General features: G+C 40.3%; 1 non-coding gene across 1 annotated transcript; it reads right to left on the bottom strand.

The window, feature by feature from the left end:
• Positions 1–1,329: 1,329 nt before the first annotated feature.
• Positions 1,330–1,437, bottom strand: LOC148545799 (small nucleolar RNA R71). The gene has a single exon (XR_015901041.1). It is a non-coding gene; the product is annotated as a small nucleolar RNA R71 (small nucleolar RNA).
• Positions 1,438–5,405: the final 3,968 nt, after the last annotated feature.

Raw genomic sequence — 5,405 nt, 5'->3', positions numbered from 1 at the left:
TTAACGCCCAAAAAGGTAGCATTTTGGGCGTTAAATGCCAGAATGGATGCCATTCTAGGCGTTTAACGCCAGGATGACACTATAGGGAAGAATTTGTTTTTAATCCAAATTTTTTTCAAATCTTCATAATTTTTAAAAATCAAATCTTTTTCAAATCATATATTTTCAATCATATCTCTTCAAAATCAATTTCTTTCCATTTTTTATATTTTTTTTACTATTTTTGAAAATCCTTGCTACAATTAGTAATTTAATTCAAAATTTTCAAGTTGTTACTTGCCTATTAAGGAAGGATCAAATTTTAAATTCTAGAATCATATCTTCTAATTTCTTATTAGCCAAGTAATCAACTTTAATTTTAAAACCTTCTTTTTAAAAATTGATTTTCAATCATATCTTCTCAATCATATCTTTTCAATCTCATCTTTTTCAAAAATTAATTTTCAATCATATCTTTTTGATTTCTAAGTTCAAAATCTTTTTCAAAAATCACTTAATTTCTTTCCCAATTTTAATTTTCGAAAATCATCAATCAAATTTTCAAAATTTCTTTTAATTATTTCAAAATCTTTTACTTTAATTTCGAAAATTCTTCCCCTCTTCTCACATCCTTCTATTTAAGGACTAACACTCCTCCACCATCAACAATTCAAATTCTATCCCTCTTGATAAGTTTAAATTCTTCTTTTTCTACCTTCTCCTTCTATTCTTCTTTTCCTCTGACACTTCAAGGAATCTCTATACTGTAACATAGAGGATTCTATACTTTCTCGTTCTCTTCTCTTTCATATGAGCAGGAGCAAAGACAAAGGCATCCTTGTTAAAGCTGATCCTGAACCTGAAAGGACCTTGAAGAAAAAGCTAAGAGAAGCTAAAGCACAACTCTCTCTAGAGGGCCTAACAGAGCTCTTCAAGGAGGAAGAAGCCATGGCAGCCGAAAACAACAATGCCAACAATGCAAGGAAGGTGCTTGGTGACTTTACTGCACCTACTCCCGACTTTTATGGGAGAAGCATCTCAATCCCTGCCATTGGAGCAAACAACTTTGAGCTTAAGCTTCAATTAGTTTCTCTAATGCAACAGAATTGCAAGTTTCATGGACTTCTATTGGAAGATCCTCATCAGTTCTTAGCTGAATTCTTGCAAATCTGTGACACTATCAAGACCAATGGGGTTGACCCTGAAGTCTACAGACTTATGCTCTTCCCTTTTGCTGTAAGAGACAGAGCTAGGACATGGTTGGATTCACAACCCAAAGAAAGCCTAAACTCTTGGGAAAAGCTAGTCAATGCCTTCTTGGCAAAGTTCTTTCCACCTCAAAAATTAAGCAAGCTTAGAGTGGAAGTCCAAACCTTCAGACAGAAGGAAGGAGAATCCCTCTATGAAGCTTGGAAAAGATACAAGCAATTGATCAGAAGGTGTCCTTCTCACATGCTTTCAGAATGGAGCATCATAGGTATCTTCTATGATGGTTTGTCTGAACTGTCCAAGATGTCATTGGACAGCTCTGCTGGAGGATCTCTTCATTTGAAGAAGACGCCTGCAGAAGCTCAGAAACTCATTGAGATGGTTGCAAATAACCAATTCATGTACACTTCTGAAAGGAACCCTGTGAATAATGGGACAAATCAGAAGAAAGGAGTTCTTGAGATTGATACTCTGAATGCCATACTGGCTCAGAATAAAATATTGACTCAGCAAGTCAATATGATTTCTCAAAGTCTGTCTGGAATGCAAGCTGCACCAGGAAGTACTAAGGAAGCTTCCCCTGAAGAAGAAGCTTATGATCCTGAGAACCCAGCAATGGAAGAGGTGAATTACATGGGAGATTCTTATAGAAACATCCATAATACTTCATGGAGAAATCATCCAAATCTCTCATGGAAGGACCAACAGAGGCCTCAACAAGGCTTCAATAACAATAATGGTGGAAGAAACAGGTTTAGCAATAGCAAGCCTTTTCCATCATCTTCTCAGCAACAGACAGAGGATTCTAAGCAGAGCCACTCTGACTTAGCAACCACAGTCTCTGATCTAATTAAAACCACTCAAAGTTTCATAACTGAAACAAGGTCCTCCATTAGAAACTTGGAGGCACAAGTGGGTCAGCTGAGTAAGAAAGTTACTGAACTCCCTCCTAGTACTCTCCCAAGCAATACAGAAGAGAATCCAAAGAGAGAGTGTAAGGCCATAAACACGTCTCACATGGCCGAACCTGGAGAGGAGGAAGAGGCAGTGATCTCCACTGAGGAAGACCTCAATGGACATCCACTGGCCTCCATGGAATTCTCTGATGAGAAACCATGGGAATCTGAGGCTCACACAGAGACCATAGAGATTCCATTGAATTTACTCCTGCCACTCATGAGCTCTGATGAGTATTCTTCCTCTGAAGAGGATGAAGATGTTACTGAAGAGCAAGTTGCTAAGTACCTTGGAGCAATCATGAAGCTAAACGCCAAGTTATTTGGTAATGAGACTTGGGAGAATGAACCTCCATTGCTCACTAAAGAACTGGATGACTTGACTAGGAAGAAATTACCTCTAAAGAGACAAGATCCTGGGAAGTTCTCAATACCTTGTACCATAGGCACCATGACCTTTGAGAAGGCTCTGTGTGACCTAGGGTCAAGTATAAACCTCATGCCTCTCTCTGTAATGGAGAAGCTAGGGATCATTGAGGTACAAGCTGCAAGAATCTCACTGGAGATGGCAGACAATTCAAAGAAACAGGCTTATGGACTTGTTGAGGATGTCTTGGTAAAGGTTGAAGACCACTACATCCCTGCTGATTTCATAATCCTAGAGACTGGAGAGTGTGTGGATGAATCCATCATCCTTGGCAGACCCTTCCTAGCCACAGCAAAAGCTGTAATTGATGTTGACAGAGGAGAATTGATCATTCAAGTGAATGAAGTCTCACTTGTGTTTAAAGCTCAAGGATATCCCTTTGTAACCATGGAGAGGAAGCATGAAGAGTTTCTCTCAATACAGAGTCAGACAGAGCCCCCACAGTCAAACTCTAAGTTTGGTGTTGGGAGGCCACAACCAAACTTTAAGTTTGGTGTTGAACCCCCACATTCAAACTCTAAGTTTAGTGTTGGAAGGTTCCAACATTGCTCTGAACGTTTGTGAGGCTCCATGAGAGCCCACTGTCAAGCTATAGACATTAAAGAAGTGCTTGTTGGGAGGCAACCCAATCTTTAATTATCTATGTTAAATTTCTATTTTCTTTTGTTATTTTATGTTTTCTGTAGGTTGATGATCATGTGAAGTTACAAAAACAATTAAAAAAGCAAAAACAGACTAAAAAATAGAATGAAATATAGAACACCCTAGAGGAGAAACTTACTGGCGTTTAAACGCCAGTAAGGGTAGCAGAATGGGCGTTAAACGCCCAGTCTGGCACCATTCTGGGCGTTTAACGGCAGAAATGGGCACCAGACTGGCGTTTAACGCCAGGAATGGGCAAGAAGCTGGCGTTAAACGCCAAAAATGGGCAGCAGCCTGTCGTTTAACGCCACGATTGGCAGAAAGGGGCATTTTTGCACGCCCCTTGGTGCAGGGATGAGATATCCTTGATACCTCAGGATCTGTGGATCCCACAGGATCCCCATCTACCCCACCTCTCTCTCTCTTCTTCACCCATTCACCAATCACCTCAATACCTCTTCCCCAAAAAACCCCTCACCTATCAAATCCCACCAATCTCTTCACCACTCACATCCATCCTTCATAAAACCCCACCTACCTCATCATTCAAATTCAAACTACTTTCCCACACAAACCACCCATAATGGGAACCATACCCCCCTCTCCACTCCTATATAAACCCATCTTCACTCTTTCATTTTCACACAACATACCCACTACTTCTCCCCCTTGGCCGAAACACTAAGCCTCCTCCATCTCCTCTATTTCTTCTTCTTCTACTCTCTTCTTTCTTCTTTTGCTCGAGGACGAGCAAACCTTCTATGTTTGGTGTGGTAAAAGTGTTGCTTTTTGTTTTTGCATAACCATTTATGGCACCTAAGGCCGGAGAAACCTCTAGAAAAAGGAAATGGTAGGCAAAAGCTTCCACCTCCGAGTCATGGGAGATGGAGAGATTCATCTCAAGGTTGCACCAAGACCACTTCTATGAAGTTGTAGCCAAGAAGAAGGTGATCCCCGAGGTCCCTTTCAAACTCAAAAAGGGTGAATATCTAGAAATCCGACATGAGATTCGAAGAAGAGGTTGAGAAGTTCTCACCAACTTCATTCAACAAGTCAGAATCTTAATGGTTCAAGAGTTCTATGCCAATGCATGGATCACCAAGAACCATGATCAAAGTGTGAACCCGGACCCAAAGAATTGGCTTACAATGGTTTGGGGGAAATGCTTAGATTTTAATCCAGAGAATGTAAGGTTGGCATTCAACTTGCCCATGATGCAAGGAGATGCACACCCCTACACTAGAAGGGTCAACTTTGATCAAAGGTTAGACCAAGTCCTCATAGACATCTGTGAAGAGGATGCTCAATGGAAGAGAGATTCAAGAGGGAAGCTGGTTTAACTAAGAAGGCATGACCTCAAGCCCGTGGCTAGGGGATGGTTGGAGTTCATCCAACGCTCAATTATTCCCACTAGCAACCGGTCTGAAGTTACTATAGACCGGGCTATCATGATACATAGCATCATGATTAGGGAGGAAGTAGAAGTTCATGAAGTTATATCCCAAGAACTCTATAAGGTAGCGGACAAGTCCTCTACTTTGGCAAGGTTAGCCTTCCCTCATCTCATTTGTCACCTCTGTAATTCAGCTGGAATTTACATAGAGGAAGACATCCTCATTGATGAGGATAAGCCCATCACTAAGAAAAGGATGGAGCAATCAAGAGATCCCACTCATGGACATGAGGAAATTCCTCACCATGAAATCCCTGAGATGCCTCAAGGGATGCATTTTCCTCCACAAAACTATTGGGAGCAAATCAACACCTCCCTAGGAGAATTAAGTTCCAACATGGGACAACTAAGGGTGGAGAACCAAGAGCATTCCATCCTCGTCCATGAAATTAGAGAAGACCAAAGAGTCATGAGAGAGGAGCAACAAAGGCAAAGAAGAGACATTGAGGAGCTCAAGCACTCCATAAGATTTTCAAGAGGAAGAACTAGCCGCCATCACTAAGGTGGACCCGTAATTTAATTTCCTTGTTCTTTATTTCTCTGTTTTTCGAAAATTATGCTTTATGTTTATCTATGTTTGTGTCTTTATTACATGATCATTAGTGTCTTAGTGTCTATGCCTTGAAGCTATGAAAATGAATCCATCACCTTTCTTAAATGAAAAATGTTTTTAATTGAAAAAGAAAAAGAAGTGCATGAATTTCAAATTTTAAAATAGTTTAGTTATTTTGATGTGGTG

The sequence above is a fragment of the Arachis ipaensis genome, chromosome B9 (assembly GCF_059453495.1).
Source record: "Arachis ipaensis isolate K30076 ecotype BB chromosome B9, ASM5945349v1, whole genome shotgun sequence".
In the NCBI taxonomy this organism is placed as follows: Eukaryota; Viridiplantae; Streptophyta; class Magnoliopsida; order Fabales; family Fabaceae; genus Arachis; species Arachis ipaensis.
This window is presented reverse-complemented; position numbering and strand designations above follow the sequence as displayed.